Here is a 20,489-nt window from a genome sequence, read left to right on the forward strand (position 1 = left end):
CCTAAAAAGAGAATAAATTTTTTCGTGTGCTTTTGCCGATTTTACTGGCAATTAAAAATTTTCATTATATTTTTCTGAAAGTGCGACGAGTCTGAAAATTGCGAGACGACAACAGACGAGTCGGTGACTCGTTCCTTACGCACGAGATTTATCCGGGAACGAATTAAGAACGGCCGCATTGCTTTCTTCGGTGAATAAAGGTGGCGTGGATTCGAGTAACTCTTCATCGATGATGTTTTGTTTTTCATCATCATTCATTAATTTAGACAAAACTTCGGATAAAACAAATAATTTCAGAAAATTAAAAATTTAAGGTTATGCAAAATCACCGAAGTGGAACTGTCAACTGTCAACATTGAAGTGGCTAGAGTTACATATAAGGAAATTAAAGTTGTCTACTCCAGAGCAGTGTTTAGCAGTTCGGAACTGTCACTTTCACTACATGGAACACTCAAAACGCAACTTTCGATATGTAAATGAATACAGAACGAACAACTTTCAGATGGCGTCGTCTAAAAACAATTTTTTAAAAACGAACATGAATTAAAGTGACAGATAATAAAACATTGCTATGGAAATTGCGTTATTTTCAGATTTCAGATATTCCATATTCGGCTTCGCTTCTCACGAGGATTTTTCACGCACTCACGGAGAAATCCTTATTTTGAAACTCCTAATGAAATATACTATTGTGGCCCTTGTGGCTTGGTCTATAATATTTGGTGAAATTGGACATTTTCACATATATTTATTAGTTATAAAATTGTACCTTGTATCTTAAAGAATATCATTAAAGTGGTAGTAGTCCATATTTGAAACACTAATTGTAGTATGGGAGTAGAAAAATAATATTGATTCAATTCAATGGAATACTAATATTCAATCATTATGTCAAAAGTGACCTCCAAATAAAATCTTGTTCCTTCTTTCCATTTTTCTTCTACTAATCGGCCTCTTGAGAAGTAGATGTCCAGCTTTCGGGCCATTTCTTGGGGAGTCAGTTAGGAGGTCTCCTTCAAGTTGGTTTTTCATCCTTTGCTCATTTGTCTCATCGATCTATATCCTGAAATTTCATATCTTCTCTTATAGCTTTGCTTCTTATTTGATCTCTTAAGCTTTCAATGTTTCCATTGCTGCCCTCATCATGTTTTTCGTTTTTTTTTGTGTGCGCTAGAGTTTCCTCTGCATATGTCTTACGATTATTTGGTATATGCAGACTTTACTACATATCAGTTGATTTATATTCATTTGACCATATTTAATCCAGCAGAATGTCAGATGTTCTTGAGGAAGTATCCCATAGAATGTGATTTAAAATCGAATCCATGATATACTTAAGATGTTTTTTCTGCTAGAGAAGGAAACACTTGTCTTTTTTTTAACTGAAACTATAGCAAAGTAGAATTGTTCAGTTCCATTAGTTCGAAATCAAATTACAATTGTCCATTTTCATTAGTATTAATAGACTTTGATCAACAAATACTTTTCACTTCAAGTAATCAATTAGTAAACTGTGTTACAATGAGAAAACAAAAAGCGACCAAAAAAATTTCGAAAATATATCCAAATTACGAGGTGATCCTTAATTTATGCAATGGCTTTACATTGTTGTAATATTACTTCAAATTATGCTACAGGTTTTTCTAGTTTGATGAACGTGAAACTTCTGATTAAATTGATTTGGCGTTTTCCGAACACGTCACTAGTGCTTCAACTAATTCAATCAATCAAGCGACAATAAAACTGATCGATTGGTTTGTCCAGTAAGTGGAGTACTATAAAACGTAGTAATATTTTAAACAAAATATATAGTGTATTGTACGAACCTTGTTTTTAAAAACTTGGTACAATCACTTCGGTTTTTAATTGGGTCCAGCGACGTGTCTTACATGTGCGATAGTAAGCACCTTTTGAAGTTTCTCAATAAGTCAGAAAACGTCTTAAAAATCCTATGAATTGCTTCATAGCAGCTCCAACTTTAGAAATAGACTAAGCAATAGAGTCTTCAAGATATCTGATGATCACGTTTAAAACGCGGAAATCCGTTTAAAAGTTGTTTTCGGCATTCATCATAGCGTAACGAATACTACTCGAGAAATAAAAAATAATCGATTATTCTTTTTCACTCGTAAATCGACATAATCCTTCGCTGATTACTTCTCGCATAAAGCCTCGATAAAGATCAAATAAAACATCGAAACGTTGGTATTTTAAAAAACTAATGGACAGTTTTATTTTGAGTCCTCATCCCGCAACACCATTAGACATTACACACTAAGAAGGACAATAATTTCAATAATAATGGATTATTATAATAATTGAATATACTAGAAGAAGCACAGGATATGGAGATAAATGAAGATACGCAATAATGCTCTGTCAGAGAACATTATTGAATTAAACGTACTCTCTTTCAATATTTCCACCACACCAAAACTCACAATTATACTGTCCGACGCGCGTTTCGATAACCAAGTTATCGTCTTCAGAGACAGAAGTAAGTGTGAGTGTTGGTGTAGTGACAGTGTATTCAGTATGAATATCGCCAACGGTTCCAGAAATTCAAACTTAGCTGTTAATGAAGAAATTTGTTAACTTACCAGTAAACTTTTACCAAAATTGCACAATTCAACGAAAGATCAAATAATTTGAGGTCAAATTCAATGGAATTCAAAATGAATTTTACTTGAATCTCAAATGCATAATGTACACTTTATTTATGAATAATTTAAAAATATTTACAAGCAAATGATGTTGTGCAGTAAACTCATTTGATTTATGGTATAATTCCACTGTAAACGTACACATTAACCAGTTAATATATATTAATTTATAAACATTATCTTTTTTGCATATCACTACATACCGACTACTACCATGTTTTCTGTCTGATGAATGCCGTAACGAAGACAGAATTTATTTTTCCTCACTAAAATCCAATAGCTGTAAAATTTGTTATGAGGATCTGATGTTTGGTACAAAAGTTACAATGGTTTCTATGAAACAACTTTATATTTTTAAAACACCGCATAAAAATAAATTTCTAAATAGTCTTTATCTTTATCTATAACAGTCATTTGTTTCGAAACATAGAGGTTACGTGGAAAGTTTTTCGGGAGTTTTCAAAATTGGTAATTATATAGATTTTGATGTGCTTTTTCCGAATTTCAACTTTGTCCTTTCGTATTTTTGCCGTTCGCGGCACCATATTGGAAAAATGACGCGTAAAATCTGTTTTTTGACAATATCTCCTTTTCGACACATTTTACGATGAAAATCGTCATATAGAAAATTAAACTACAAAATCAATACTTGTGATTCATGTTCATACCACCTTATCCGATGACATACAAACGTGCTCAAAAGTATATATAGAGTTTTTATGGTTAAAAGTTCCTAGATACTTGATTTTCGAAGCTTTAATTAGTAAGATAATATGAAGATTATTATATTTCACGATAGGACTGTTACTTGAATGTTGTTGTCTCAACGAGTGCTTTAATTAAAATTATTATTATCATTTTAACTACGTGTTTCATTAAATAAAGCATTTTCATACATTTTCTAATACGATAATGGAATTATAAACTATTACTTTATATACATTACATTTATATATTAAATAGTTTTTGAAACAATATTTTATACATTTACTATATAGCTTCGGAATTATATAAATTTCCTAGGATTTGTATACAATTCCTAGATATCATACATTTCCGGTAACATATTTCTATGAGTCAATTTTTTAGCATTTGTTATTGCTCAAGGTTTACCGTCAATACCTGAAATCTCCTTGATAATGAGTAATGACCAAAACGCGTGTTGAGTACACTATACGGTGCTCGTACGCCGAAACTATTGACTTTATGTGAAAAATTGTTGACGATTGTCTTCAGTTTCACGCTGTATATAACATTTCTTATCGTAAAACGAGTCAAAAAGGAGATATAGTCAAAAAACTGCTTATAGCCGCTTAGCTTTTTACAATATGGCATCGCGAGTGGAAAAAGTACGAAGTGGCAAAGTTGAAATTCGAAAAGGGAACATCAAAATCTATGAAATTAGCAATTTTCTAAATTCCCGGAAAACTTTCTGGGTAAAGCTATCAAATGACTATTATACGTCAATTAAATAGATATAATACACTTTTTGCACTTTTAGAAAATTTATTGATGATTCTATATTATTAAACAGAATAATGCTGACGATCAACACAAAAGGATTACCGTTCAAGGAATTACTTACAACTCATTTGCGCATTTTATATATATAAGTTATCAGTCTGCTTCGTTCCGTTTTTGTAGTCAAAAAAATTAATTAAACCCAGTGGAAAATAAAGGCATCCAAGTGAAACTAATCCTAAACATATTGCATACGAGTATTTCCTTAAGAGTATCTCATCTGAAACAAGACATTTTTTTCCTTAATCATTTCTATTTTCCAACCTAGTATCTTTTTCAGTCTATAGATACACATATTTGTCGTCTTTCTCCTCAAAATAAGCGTTTACGTATGGTATGACGTCCTTGTTTGATGAAAATCTCTCTTCTGCAAGTGAAGTTAGAAAATAGAAAAAAGTCGCTGGCGGTTAGATCTGGTGAATACGGTGGGTGATCAACAAATTCGAAGTGCAATTCGCGAATTTTAGTCAGGGCGATCACAAGCACACTGCATCTTGCAAGTTGCAACTAAAGTAAGCTGTTAAAAATATACGACTATATGGAAAAACCTAAAATCGTATTTTCGGTGAAATTGATCGAGAAAAGATTCTTGGAATTAAAATTAAACAAAGGTTCTAACTTTTATTGGTAAATAGGTACAACTATGTAATCTTATGATACCTCAGCTACATTTATGAAAATTTTAGGAAATATTTAGATTATTCTGTAATAATATTTAAAATAAACGTACTAAGTACAATATTTACTTCTTTTCTGCACTATAATCCTGTCTATTTATTATCATACATTCTCAAATAAACTGAAGAAAAAGTTTAATTTCATATATTTCTATCATCACGTATCAAATGTAGCAGCATTTATTTTTATCGTGTAGACGTTGGCATTAATTAAAATATGGTGACTAAAGGTGCACCTCATACGACGAATCTGCAATGGAAACCACTCGTATTCATACAAATACCTTCTCACCCCATAAAAAGAGTGAGTGGCACATCAAAGTATCGCTGTGAAGCCTACCTGAGGTGACACGGAACGCTTCTTTATTTTTTTTTACGTCGTTCTCTTTTTATTTTGTTCGTCCCGGTAACCGAATCTTGTACCAAGTATTTCGCACGTCGACAACGTTGGGAAACTTGATACCCGCGAGTCCACCCTGTAATGGAGATAGAAAAAGTATTGTTTAAGGTGGCTTATTGTCATTAGAAAGGAAGTTTGTTTCTATCTGATGACTATATAAACAAAAAGTTATTTGCAACAATATAACATATTGTCTTGGTCTTACTGTCGTTTTGAAGGTTGTTTATGAACAAAAGGAATTTACAATTTCACAATTCTCATTCAATTAATTCCCTAATGATATATATATATATATATATATATATATATATATATATATATATATACGCGTTAGGTGCCGCGTTTTGGACCAAAAGCGCATTCGAATAAATATGTCCCAGGACTCATGACACATGTCGGATTTTTTTGTCAATTTATGACTTAAGATGAAACCTGGATCCACCACCACACTCCTAAAACAAAAAATAGTCAAGAAAGAGAATTGGAAAGAGCGAACTTGTTTCGAAAAAAGCAAAGACGGTTCTATCGGTCGGAAAAGTGATGGCTACTTTTTTTTGTATACATAGAAGGTGAAGCAACAATAGTTGTATAGTATTAAGCATCATTGCTTGATAGGTTAAGAGAGAAATTGCAAAAAGCGACCGCGTTTGAAAAAAAAAAAAAGAATGTGCTTCACTATCAGTACAACGAACCTTATCACACTTCGGTGGTCGTCATAGCTAAAATTCAAAAACTGCGCTTCGATTTTGTTGTTTCTTAACCTCAAAGTTCAATTGCAAGTGAGAGATTTCTTCAGACGAGGACGTTCGTATACTTGAACTCTTATTATTTGGAAGGGGTGAAAAGGTTAGATGTAAAAGGGGGAATAAAAAATGATTATGGAAAAAATGTCTTGTATCTTTGTTAGGTCAGATACTTTTCAGACAACCCTCGTATACCTTGAAATAAAGCACACATCAAAAGCGATATGCTGAACAATATCATAGCTCAATTCCAGCTTTAACAAGATTTCAGTCAATCAATTTCAATCATTTCTTCAACTCTTGTATTTATTTCGTTAAAGTACAGCATTTCGGTATATTTTATCTACTTATTGTTCCTTCATCATACCTAAACCATCTGGGAACTTTCACTTCCTTCCTACACACCAGCTGTGGATGACAAATCGCTCTATTTTTCACTCGGGGAAAAAATTTCTTCAAGTTATCGAATAGTTTGTAATTTTTTTCCAGATACTTTTATAATTTGAACGAGATATTGCGCTGTATTGTACTTTCTATTTGTATATATCATCAATTAAATTGAGAAACTCATTTGAACAATGGTTATTTCTAGGTAGAAGTTCAAATGTACGTGTATATAAGTAACGGCAAATTTCATCATTGAATCTTCGGATTAGGAGAAGTACCCTAGAAACCTTCCTCGCAAATCCGCCACTGTAGACGCACACCACACAAACAACACGCTACTCATATAATTGTCGTACGTTAGATACTCCAAATCACATCCTCTGTCGCGCTGTCAAAGGGTTCCTCAACACTTCTCTTCATTCCCCACTTCGTCCCACAACACTACCTACACGCAATACTCTTCTCCTGGCTTTATTCACGGGCTTGTCCCTATCCGCCGACACCTCTTAACTTACTTTTTACACCCCCCAAGCTCGTTAACGCCACAGCTTTTAATATCGCTGTGTGCGTGAAAATGAAAAGGGCCTAAGAAAGGATATGCGGCGGGTTGTTGAAGGGGGTTCGGAGTTTTGACCTCGCGGGACGCACCTTACTGACGATGTATACGGTGAAAAGGGCTGATGTAGCCCGTATTGTATTAATATTTGCCAACGCTAACATCAGATATCAACTGTGCTGTGGTTCATAAAAAGAATTTCGTTCAATGCTTTAGTTAATGAGTATTTTCATAAATAGCTGTGTTTATTGGTTTCTGTAGTAAATTAAGTATTGAGGAAAATTTAAACGAAAGGAAAATATCAACATGAAAATTCTCTTTTATTCAGATATTTTCTTCAAATAGATTAGAGTTCAGTAGGCTCACCAATTAGATGAGCCAAATATCAGTTCATAAATTTTGCTATGCCTACAAAGATTACAGATTTTAAATATGTAGGAACTGAAAAAAAAGTTAACGCTCTTATTCATTATATTACGAGGACAATGATTTTATTTATGTTGAAAGTAATAACCACCTACCTACATCAATCCACTTATGTATCCGAAGCTTCCAAAGCTTGAAGAGAATAATCTTTTGGAATGCTTTCAAAATATTCGTTAAGGGTTTAATTTATTTTATGTTCAACGTATACGGTTTCTGTATAATGTACAACTAACGTAATCTTGTTTCATTTATCCGCTGCCTAAACTCAAGAAAGATAATTCCTTGTAATTTCAATAGGGAACCGGCATAGAGATCTTCTCCTAAAAGTGATACATATAATATTGATAAATTTGTAAACTTCTTCATATTTACAGTTGTATGTTATTATACTTACATTTACAGCTGGAAACCAACTGGTACGTACCACCTGGGGTATATCAATTTGTAAAATGATTCATAGCTTCCTGATATTTTTACTATTTAGAAGTACTACTCTACCGAATTTGATAATTATACGAAAAACCTAACCTAACCTAGCCCTTTTCTCTATTCATAGCTGCATCTTTTGGAAACATTAAGGAGTTTCACGAGTTTAATAACATTTCAAAAACTTTTTACCACAACCATATTAAGTAAAACCGAAAAACAGAGTTTATGGGTGAATTGGTTTATAATTTCTAGCGTAGTATTGAATCAGATAGATATAAATAAATAATATCAGCTTTGAATTGTAGTACTATGCTTATTTAATTCTACAGTTGAGAAATTATTTTACACTATGTAGTGAGCCTCTGTGAAAAATTAAAGCTTTTTACCTGAGTAACGAAATGGTGAAAGTACTTTGAGCTTATCACAGTGAATTCAGTTGAGTTGATTTGGGTGAAAGAGAAAAGAGAAGTACCAACGAGAAATACAACCGAATGGTGTTAAATATCTGACACAAACGTTAAATACGGTCTCCTCAACTGGTAAATGGAAAAAATGTGTTCGGCAAGATATCAAAGAAGAGTAATGTATGAGTAAAACGGATGAGATAATTGATACCGTTGTCGAACAATAATAATTGCTTTTCATGGCAATGACGTTTCAAGAAGTAGAGATTCCTAAATGCTATAAACATTTAAATTTAATTTTTTCTTATAATGAAATTAATTTTATTGTTGTCTGTATGTTGTGTGTTATCAACATCTATTACTGCTGGATAAATTGTGTGCTCTAAAATATTATGGGCTCGACTGAAAAAGCGAAACTATAAAAATGATTGTTTTCAACTAATTTTTAAATTTTCGTAAGTAAGCAATTGCCTAATATTGCTCTTTATATACAGTGTGTTCCCGAATAAGTGAAACGATTCTTGTAAGATATAAAAAATATTAGATTCCAATTTTTATTTTCTGAGGTTTCGCCCTGCTGGACAAAAAAATAATTCATAACATTAATATAAACTTCGAAAAATCAAGTATACTTCGGGAATTTTTGAAAAAACCTATTTTTCTGTAGAGTAACGTGTTTTTAATGTGGCAAATTTGTTTCTCATAAGAAACAGCACACCAAACATTCATTTTTTTTTTAAATACTGCCTTCTTGAATTAATTACTTAATGGGATTGCCTTCTCTTCAGTACCCACAGTTTTGGAAAGCAGCTAAAGTACCTGCACCATAATCTTGTTTAAATTATTCTGGTAGACAGGATATGAATTGTGTTTGTTAACTTTTGTCACCTACAGAGGGTTTTTATGTACAAAAACACGGTGAATTGTTGGCTCAAATCACTTTTTTTAAATTGCAACAATCCACCTAAACACAAGAGATGGTGTTGATGGAGTATTCTCATTTTTTTTTTCATAGTTTTTATTATTTTTGTATTCGCTTTTATGACATACATGTTACATACAACACAATAAACTGCAATTCTTATTCGATTTGTTAAAATCTTCTAACTTTATTCTTTCGAAACTATGAAAAATCGACTGGTAATTTATTTTTTTTAATACTCAACATACAAAATATCAATTTAAAGTTGATATAAGAATTTCCTTTGGAGTTTCTCCTTACATTAAATACGAAAGATTGAAGAATTTATAATGAAAATTCAATATTTGGAGAAAAATATATTTTCCTCTTTAAAGAAAAGAGTATATTCGCCGGAAGAAAGAAAAAAACAATTTCTTTCCGTTGGCGGTATAATAATTATTTTCAATAGTAAAATGTGTTTGAAGTTGAGGAGAGTAGTTCCGCTCTATTAATTCACTGTAAAATTGGTGGTTAGTGTTTCACTAGTATTTTCTCCTTTAATATGAATGTAGGACATAGAGTTATTTAAACATACACATTGTACAGTATCGAAAAAAATTACATAGAAAGCAGCAGCTGGAACGTAGATTGGTGAAAATGTACTGGATATCACTTGATTATCAATTTTACACTCTAGTCCAACGTTAAGTAAAATATATGATAGGAGGAGACAATTATTTAAAAAATAATTTGTAGAAATGTAGCTGTTTTTTGTAAAATAAATTTTATTTATACAAATTTATATTGTTCGTTCTATTTTTTTCAACACTTTGCTTCGTCATCTTGCTTTTTATTTCTCAGTTTTAATGTATGATAATAATAATCAAAGTCAATTCATATCCTTGTTTCCACACTCCTGTTCATAAGTTGGGAGAAGTAGAGTTTGTGCGGTTGTATTGCATGTAGCTACGTTTACCAAATGTTTATGTGTAGGTATATACATGACGTGTATCAGTAAATACGATTTTATTCTATTCAATGGCAGTTGAGTGAAAATGTTCGATGTATATACCGGAATTTTGCCTCTACGGTTGCTTTCAAAATATCAGAAACCCTATCACCATCAACTGATTAAATTCTATTGAAATCGCTACACGCTGCAAAACAAACGGCTATGTTGTTTTTGTTTTATGTAGTTCATTTATTTATGTAATTTAATATTACACTGTTTTCCAGTAACTATACCAAAATGCGTTACCGAACTTACAATGTATGTCTGATAATAACGTTATGAATAGCGGAGCAACATAAAATAGCGAGAATTATAAATAAAAATAATTTGCAACTGTTGAATTTAAAACGTTCTGAGTGGCCACGAAAAAACACAGCCGCTGTAGATAAACGTATTGTATTTATCAGCAAACGTGATCAACGACCCAGCAGCAAGAAATATCAGCTCAGATCAATGAATCTAGGGTTCTGTTTTTGAGTACAGTGGAAAGCTGGTCTTTTTGGAAGTATGGCAGTGGAAAACCTTTTTAAGGCATTGAAATAAAATTGAGAGCTTGCAGAAGGCTAAAGAACATAAAAATTTTTAGTTTTAGTTTTATTGAGTGATGAATAAATAAGAATATGATGAAAATTTAAACCCCAATACTCTGACGCTTGAAAAGGTATGAGGAGCTTTAAAGCGAAAGAAGTTTTTATGTGTTGAATGGGTCACTACAGTTTCAGTAGTCGATATCTTTATATATTGTTCTGCCAGTTGAGAAAATATACAATTAAAGAGTTACTTCTGTATCTATTACTATCATTTCTTAATGTTACATTACTATAAAAAACTCATATTTCGTTCTTCATGTAATGAGACATATATCTATGAAAGGTTTGATTAATTAGTAGAAAACCTCCAGTATTCAGTTTTATTTATATCATAACTTTTCACATTTCATATTTTAATGAATATTTTTTTAATTTATTGAAAATTCAATGAAATCGTCGAAAGGTCAAATGTGAAATATTAATTACTATGAATAAAAATATCTCAAATATATTTAACTATATTCGCTTTATAAATCTGTAGTAAGGAAGGATTAGAATAATAGTACATAGAGTATGAGTCATTAAGATTGATTGAAAACACTCAGGTCAAATCTAACAAGCTTTATATTTAGAATTCAACAAAGTGCGTCAAGGCCAAGAATCTACATCGCTAAGACTTTCACTTATTGATGTGTATTGTGTATCACCAGTCAGGACTTTGCTAAATGGACTACCTTTCTGGGGTCTATGCAGCTTAACTCTTCTGGTTTGAAAAAGCTTCAATGTAACGTACTGTAGCTGGCTGTTATTTTTGGTTGGTTGGCAAAACGACAAGATCTGTCGGAAGTACCTCAGATGGTAACTCACTGGTCAGTGTTCTCTCAAATTTTTATGACCATTACTTGATGGTTTTTTTAGAAACCTATAAAATCATGTAGTCCCTTGAAAGAAGTTGTCTACTTTAGTCGCCAGATGATTAACTTTTTTGACAAATTTCGTTGTTTGCTCGCAGTAAATTCAAATTCTGTGTGCATTCCTATATTAGCTCTGATTCAATTTTATAAGAGTTTGAAGAGCTACTGCGACCCCATTAGGATAGCAAGCTTAATTCTAGGACTATTTATACCTGGTACTATTTATCCTTTCTACATTTTCGAGCCGTAAGTGTAAAACAACAATAAGCTTCGTTACAACCACGGCACTCTATCTCTTAATGTTATAATCTTTTCAAAAAATATTTTGCACTTGCGCAGCAACAGAAAACTCGAAGGTGTACGAACATATCCAGTTTATAGCCGATTTATGGTTACATTCTTAAACAACCAGTAATTTAGAGGTTAATTCATAACAGCTTTAAATGTTGGATCACACAGTTTTAGAATACGTGGGTTGTCTGATACATTTCCTACCTGAATATAAAGATGTCAACACTTATCAATATAAGGTGAATCATCAAAACGACATATGCTACAATATTGTCGCACTCAATTTCTATTTTATTTCAATCCCGTTACTTACTATATTTGGGGACGATTGACGCAACTAGTTTACACAGGTATTATACTATTAGAAACCTTTTCCAATTTCCTAACGTTTCCTAAGTTTTACTAGTACAAGAGAAGGAGACTTGAAAAATATGTTTGTTTGTTGAGCCGGAAATTTTTCAGGCAACCCTCGTACATGAGAAACTCCTATAACCGCTCACGTATACTCATTAAATCATTTCAATTTTTATTTCAATTTCAAATTGGATTGAATCTTTCAATGACCATTGAACTTTATCTACCGATTAAAACCATTTATCGACGAAATACGAAACTATTCCGTTTTCTTGTATTCTAAAGTCCGTCGCCTTGAGAAAAATGTTTGCCTCGTTTGATAGGAAAGAATATAAAAATCAGCTATCGCCGTAAAGTTTTTATCGATTAGAAAACAAAAACCGTCCAATAAAGCGTTCCGGAAATGAACACCAAGAAATAAAAATGAACCGATTCAATTCCCACATATATCTTCGTACCTGGCTTGAGGTTTGTTGTTATGCCAGCGTCACAAGAATTCGCACACGTGACACTGGACGTCTCTCTCGCAAAGCGTCTTTTTATAAGCGTCGGTATTCACAGAGTCGGATTCCTCTATAGAAATATATCCATTAAAAATTGAAAAAATATCTTGATATTTGTTGAACGTCGAATGAATCTACACCTTTCGTATGTCAATATTAATGCATTATTATAAATATTATTACGGAGTGACAAAAATCTGAAAGAGGATCAATGGAAATATACACAAAAATTGTTTATATTGTTCTGGAGAATGTTAATTTAACGCCGCTATAATCCAATATATGCACGGTTTTTGGGCGACTATTCGACCGTCGTCGGTTGTATTTTACTCTTGACATTCTGCTCACAGGAGGAATTGACATCTACAGAAACTACTTTTTCAATGATATCGTGATTTTCGCAGTTTTTTGCCGTCCCTAATCCTCATCAAGTTTAGGCCAAACCTTTTTAGATATAACCCTCATATACTAATTTAAATCGATTCCTGAGAACTTCATACACAACTCTCGCCAGCGTATCTATTCAACTTGAGAGTCATTTTATAGATATAAACTGTGTAAGGTTTCATTTTCAAAAACTGATTGTCCAAGGGAAGGAAGGAAATATCAATAAGTTGCTTTAACGTTATATATTCTCAGGTCGTATACATACTATGCCGATCCTGTGCTCAGTACATCGTTCGCAATATTAAAATAACCCGGAAAGCGTCCGGATATCTTGAACTCTATCCTGTGCGGATACGGACGCGTGAACTTCTAAAATATGCCAGACAATAAATTTGCGGCGGATGCGACTTTGATGGATCGACGGCGGAGAAAAAAATGCGCAAAAATAAAAATATGATACTGCCACCGGTTACACCCACGAATTACTCAGTTTACAGAAACATTTAATCGATCTACTAGGAAAAATTGGCTATAAATAACAATTTTCATAACGATTTGTATGAAATTGGGTTAATTATATATTAGGAAGTCGATACTACAGCCTAATAAGTATCTTATAATATGGATTCAAATATAGTCGGAATATGCAAGGGCATTATTAGACATAAAACTATTTGAATTTAATTTTAAGGGGGTGGCAGGAATAAGTCACAGAACACGCAATTAGTATTTTAAAGATACGACATTGGAAGAGGCCAAATCTGAACACAATCAACTTGTGAAGAAATCTTAGAGATTTCAATCCCTGCAGCGGTTTGTAGCCCCATAGAAGAAGAATATTGATCAAAATAAATAATAAAAATAGTAGTTAGGTCTTCTAACGTCGCGGTATACGTTTTGTGGTCAAAAAATATGGCGATTGATTGATTTTTTATGAAAAATGACTCACAAACTAGTACGAGTAGATGTATCCAAACTTATTCTTTTTTTTTTAATTGAAAAATAAAAGAATGAAACATGGGACAACAATGGATATATTGAATGTCTAATTTAAATAAAATGTATTTAAACAGATTGTCTGATACAAAAAGGTAGATTTTGAGATACCTGGTGACCTCTCACAGTACTTTGCCTTAGCGGGGCGAGGACGCACTGCCTCGCCGGACCCTCACTCGACCCTACTCATTGAATCATGTATGGATCAAGCAAACAAAAACAAGGAGGAGAAGAGAAAAAGAGAGGAAGAGGAGGCGAAGAATAGAGAAGGAGATTTGAGAAAGAACTCCTCAGAAGACAGAGATGAAATGAAAACTCTTAAAATATTCGACCATAAGCCGTTAACTCTAATAGAGGACAAAGACGAAAAGCAAGTGGCAACCCCCACTTTAGGATACAGCGGCAATGAGGCACTACTGGATAGAGAATACAACAAAGAGAGATAACTGCGGACAGCTGAGAAGGCGATGGGAAAAAGAGAAGGGAGATAAAGCATGAAGATAAGAAGACGGTGGGTAATAACGGCACCTGATAATGTAAGGGCACTGAAAATTATAGGAAAAATAAGAGAAAAAGCAGATAAAAACGAATGTGAGGAACGCGGAGAGAAAGAGAATCGATTTGTCAAAACCAGAATTTTGAAACACAAATCAGTGAAAGTATATTTAGTAAAAAAATTTTTTTCCGAAAATAATTTGGCTAAAAAATACCTTTTTAAAAACCAATTTGATTACAAAATGGTGTTTTTAATATTTATTCCTATTTATTTATTTAATTCTATTGTAACTTTTTCGCTAAATCCAAATTCTCTTTGTAGAGGCTTTTCATTAGTTGTATTTTGCCTCCAAAATTGTTATAATGATTAAATTTGGGGATTGGTAGATAGAGTGAAGAGTCTCGCTCTCTACCAAAATTGGGATTTTCTATAGATTTTTATGCACGTTTTAATAGAATAATTCCACAAGGTTATTATATCAAACATCAATACATAATATTTAGTTATCTTTTAATGAAATCATTATTATTTAGATAATTTAATTATACATCAAAAGTCAACCACATGAGAGTAATTAATTCCACAACTTTATAAACAATAATTTTTCCATCTATAGTATTAGTGAAACCTATAAATGAAATAGTTTCAATTTCAGATTCAACTCTCATTAATTGAGAGGATTAATTAATTATTATTTCCAAAATATAAAACGACCTCCAATTAGTTGAAATTATAACGGTAGAATTTAATTTGGAGAGGATTTAGTAATGTAAATGCAAGTATTCAGAAAATTTCATGTTTGACGTATATTATTACGTAATTCGATAATAATTTGAAAATAATAGAATAATTAACGAACTACACATTGACTACCACAAAAAGATTCCAATAAATCCTGTTTAAAACTTCTATTAGCAAACAAATGAAAAGTTTAGGTCTCTCGAAGAAACTCATATCTTCCAAATATTCAACACACTCACCAATTATTTGAAACATATTTGAGAAAAAATGACATGTGAAATCTACATGTATCACAATTACAATGTACAAAGACGTATTACACAAAAAATTCGACAAAATTCAACGTACTTAGACTAGTAGTATGAAATATATAAAAAAATTTATGGTTGTACTTTGGGGAGCATTCATAACAAGTGTTATAGCTCAATTAATGATGGAAAATCTTGTGGACACTTAACATAAATACCCCATCTTATTTTGATTGCCTGGATAACACTATATAAAAATAGAATGGTATAAAAAACAAATTTAGTCGTTAAGATTTTTAAACTTCAATTCTTGTAATACTGGGACTCTTCGGAAACTACGTTCCTTGGTCAAAAAGATCACTGATTGAGAACCCTAATCCAGAACGAAATTTTCATTACAGTTTCCGATGGGTGTGTTGTTCTTGATATTTCATGTTATTATCTCCAAAATTCTTCTCAGTTTAAAGACCTTGATAGAAGAAAAATAAATTAAAAATATGGCTACTTAACGAAAAACCATATCATAATCGGGTTACCCCGATCATAGTTTCCGAAAGGTTTTGTTGACACTCAAAAAAATCGGTGATTATTAGTTTAGCCAACTAGTAGATTATAAATTAAGATGTATAGCTATTAAAAAACCAAAACCTAACCGAAATGATGGATAACTTATTCAAGAGAATAATTGAAAATAGTCTCGTACAATAATAAATGGGTTAATAAACAAAATCAGATTTTACATAACAAAATCTCGCCGTTTATCAAATTCTGTCAGTAATTATCAAATTGGAATAAACATAAATTTTGATGCTTTTTAAATTGGACAAATATCTCAATATTTGAAAAACAGATTTAAAAGTTATTGATGAAATAAAAAATATAAGCGCTTTAAAAAACTACAAAATAGAAAAAACCATTAAATTCATTATAAAAATTTAAAACACAGTGGAAACAAAAATATCCTAAACATTAATATCTATGAGAAGAATATGTACAATTGATTATAGTTTATTTGAAAATTATATATTATATAAATAAGGGACAGGAAATTTCTAAAAAAAAATAAAATATTAAATCCCACCATCTTATTCCTTGTTCCTTGTGATTTAATAATATTTAACAAAATGATAAGCTATACATTTCTGAAAATTATATAAGTACGAGGGTTGTCTCTATTTATTCGCCTGTAGAGCTAAAATAAATTAGTAAAGAGTATTGTTTTACACAATATTCTCCAAAAAGATTAATGACTTCCATGCTACTGAAAGACTTGGGAACTGTTTTACCACTTACACATTGATATAAACAAAATTTCGTATTGAAAGGCGTCGACTATTCATTCCAAAAACAAAAACCTTCATTCATGATATTCATTCAAAGAATTGTGCGAACTCAGGTCTTCTGCCGTATATTATGAAATTTTGATATCTGAAATGCATGCCAGGTATTTGCCAACTTGGATTGTTTGAAACGTTTTAAAGGTTGATTCAATAAATCTTTAATATCTCATTTTCATTAGTACGAAATATAATAAAAAATACACTAGAATGAAGAAAAACTTTAAATTCACCTCCGTCAAAGTATTATCCCTTACTGGCAACAAACATATCCTAAAATTGGATCCATGATAGAAGCATATCTGATACCTAATCTTCTGAATTGTTTTTATCTGTTCTATCAAGATCTTATGTCATGAAATTAATCTCCAAACGTCTGTCTTTTCAGGAAAAATAAGAAGTTGCGTGCATGGGATTGAAAGGTAGAAATTTTCAATCTCTATATTTGGATGGAAACTTTTTTCATATCGTTTTTTGTTTTTCAAATTTAAGAAAAATCTATACCTTACATAACCTTACCTTCAAACGAATTTAAACGTTGTTTAATTATAAATTTATTATATTATATATTTTCGTTAGGTGATGTTGAGAATTGTTCAAATTGACAGCTGCCCCGACCTATCCCAACTCTGACCCTATCCTTACCTCACACTATTTTGTTTTATATAGATTCATAAATGGCTTATATGTACATATATGCCAAGCTTTTATCTTACCTACAACCAGATTTACAGCATTGATTGCAGATTTTCTTCCGGTAAAATCGAACTCCCGCATTTTTTATTTCAAATATTAGTTTTGCTTTATTAAGATGCTCAAGAATCTTTTCCGAATTTGGCGGGTTTCTCTAGTAGTACTAGAGTCTTATATTTTAGGGAACTCATCCTTGATAAGTTGATGGTTCATAAGCCTCATTGACTTATCAGCAAACTTGTTGTTTATCGAATTATCTCAGGTAGAATACAGTTGAATCCAAGTGCTATGTCAAGTTTTATTACGATTTTTAACTCTTCTGAAGAGCAGAGGGGTATTTTGTCTTCGTAAGTATCTAATGGGCCCCCAATTTATAGATGAGTCTATAGTACAATGAATTGGTTTGTCTCACTACCACATAATATCAATTTAATTAAAGGTAAATGCGAAGTTAAGGGTCCGTTATGACCTATATTGCTTAAATGGGGGATTTAATACCCAAACCAAATTCTAAAAACGAGTGAGTGTGTAATTTATTTTATGCACGAAGACTTCGAGATCTTTATTAAAAATTAATCAATTTCAGAGCGCGTGTACCGCAATTACCCGTCTGTAACAATAAAAAAATTGTCTCCTCCCTTTGATATTCAACATCGTGTTGTACAAGTAACTTCTAATCGCGTTTCATCCATTCCGCACCACACATCTTTACGTTAATTAATCATAACGCTTTGGAAAGTGTATGGAATGATGGAATCGCGGTAAGGGGGAAGTAGTAAAGAAGGAGGAGCAACGTAAGGTTCGGATTTAATTTGGGATTATTTATCATTTGTGATTCATTAAGCAATAACTTTGCTCGACGGTAACTGTTACAAAGTCGAAAAGTCGTGACTGTATTTACCACTTATTATTACCTCTTTCTATCGCTGATGCTTCTTACTAGAAAATAAACGTTCTTAGTGAAAATAGTTTTAAGGGTTATTTTCATATTTTTTTAGGTATTAAATTACCCCATCTCTATATAATAATAGTTTTTTCAATATTACAAATAAAAAGCTATTTATAAGTTATTCTGCAAAACTTGAGTATGCACTGAAAATTAAAAGATCTAAGAAGAAATGTATTTGATATGTTAGGACAACTGCCAGCTTTCTTTCATGCTCCTAGGTGTCGAACCCTGTAATTATGTGATGCCTTGCATTCAACAAGTATACGTATAGATATTTTCTCCTCTATCCTACAGAATCTACAGTCGTCTTTTGGGTTTTATCGAGTGTCCATTTAAACAGCACTGACCGGAGGTGAAAACCTGTACCTACATATTTTTTCTGGCTAATGCATTCTCCCGATATGTTCTGTTAGTAGTTTCCTCAAGTGCTTTCGCTTGTTTTAGCTGTACTATGTTGTACTGATATTGCTGACCAGGCCAATATTTTAGCCATCATATCAATTATCCCTATCGATAGCTAAAACTAGAGCTGCTTACTCTGTAGGGGAGAATAGGAGAATATTATTTCACCATCAGCCCAAATAATATCTGAAGCTTTATTTACTGAGAAGGAACAAAAAATTCCTCTTTTTAATACAACTGCAAAACTGAAAAATAGATGAAATGTCAGATGAAGTAAAACAGTCAGTGGTTACGGTTTTTGAAACTTCAACTTGATGAAAGTTATGATATTGCTAGCCAGGCCAATCTAATAGCCTTTGTTAGGTTTGAATCTAATGAAAGCGTAGAAGCAGAACTGCTCTTTTGCAAGTATTTGTCGTCAAAAACAACAGGTGAAGAGATTTTTAATTAAATCGATGATTTTATTACAGATAATGAGATAAAATGTGTTGGATGACGACTGATGGTCCGCGTGCTTATAAAGAAGTGTACTTTACTCTGATTATTCCGTTAATAGTGGGTACAATCCCGTTATTGTTGTCCTGAAAGGATGTCCAAATGTGCTTACTGCAACTGCTTTTAAACTAAAGTATATCGATCCCATTCATTAGGCCTCGGAACATGTGAAATCATTATTTCCACAATATTTTACGTGGGGACATTAGCCTTAATGTGGTGATCATTTTTAATTTTAATGTCTTCATAAATGTGGGAAAGTATTAATAGTGTAGTGTAACAAACATGTAATTTCATACTGAATCAAGATTTTTTTGTTACCAAGAGAATGAAAATTAAATGATTAGGGTAGTCAGTGACTTGGGCTGAAAATATTTTAACCGATTTGAATATATTGAGTATAACTTAATGGTAGTTAATAGTTTTATGCACAACAAGGGAATATGTTGACTTTTCATTTTAATATATAACTTTAAAAGTTAAACTTATAATGATCTGCAGATAAACTGAAAAACGAAGTATAACAGTTAATCTAATATTGAACTCATATTAAATAGATAGATATGTTCAATGTATTGACTTATTGTGCCGCCTGATTTATGAATAAATTATAATATTTTATGTTTGTGAAGTTTTAGAAACTTTATTTAATATGTGAATAATGTAAACATATTTTTGTTTTATAAAACCTGTTTTTTTCTCGAGTTAAAAAAAGTACTATTAATGTTTTTGGTAATTATAGTCTCATATAAAAATAAAGCAATTAGCAAAGTGATTACTGGAAAGTCAAATATTCAATTTCCAACTTCATAAATCCCACCAACTGTTGAAAGTATCCAACGTAGTTGGTTCAAGTAATTACCTGCTATTATTTTACTTCTAACTACATATTCTAAGAATATTTCATCGATATCTCTGATCAAGATTTAACAGACTATGTTTATGGCATAGCTCTTATTCTGTCAATTTGGTAACGCAAGAATGGTTTCCGAATTATATTTGCAAGCAACTTATCTTTCCTCATTTTATGGCGA

General features: G+C 31.9%; 1 protein-coding gene across 5 annotated transcripts in view; it reads left to right on the plus strand.

The window, feature by feature from the left end:
• Positions 1–20,489, plus strand: part of LOC130891767 (ephrin-A4) — a 408,512-nt gene that overhangs the window by 275,543 nt on the left and 112,480 nt on the right. The window lies entirely within an intron of this gene.

Source organism: Diorhabda carinulata, chromosome 3, assembly GCF_026250575.1.
Source record: "Diorhabda carinulata isolate Delta chromosome 3, icDioCari1.1, whole genome shotgun sequence".
NCBI lineage: Eukaryota > Metazoa > Arthropoda > Insecta > Coleoptera > Chrysomelidae > Diorhabda > Diorhabda carinulata.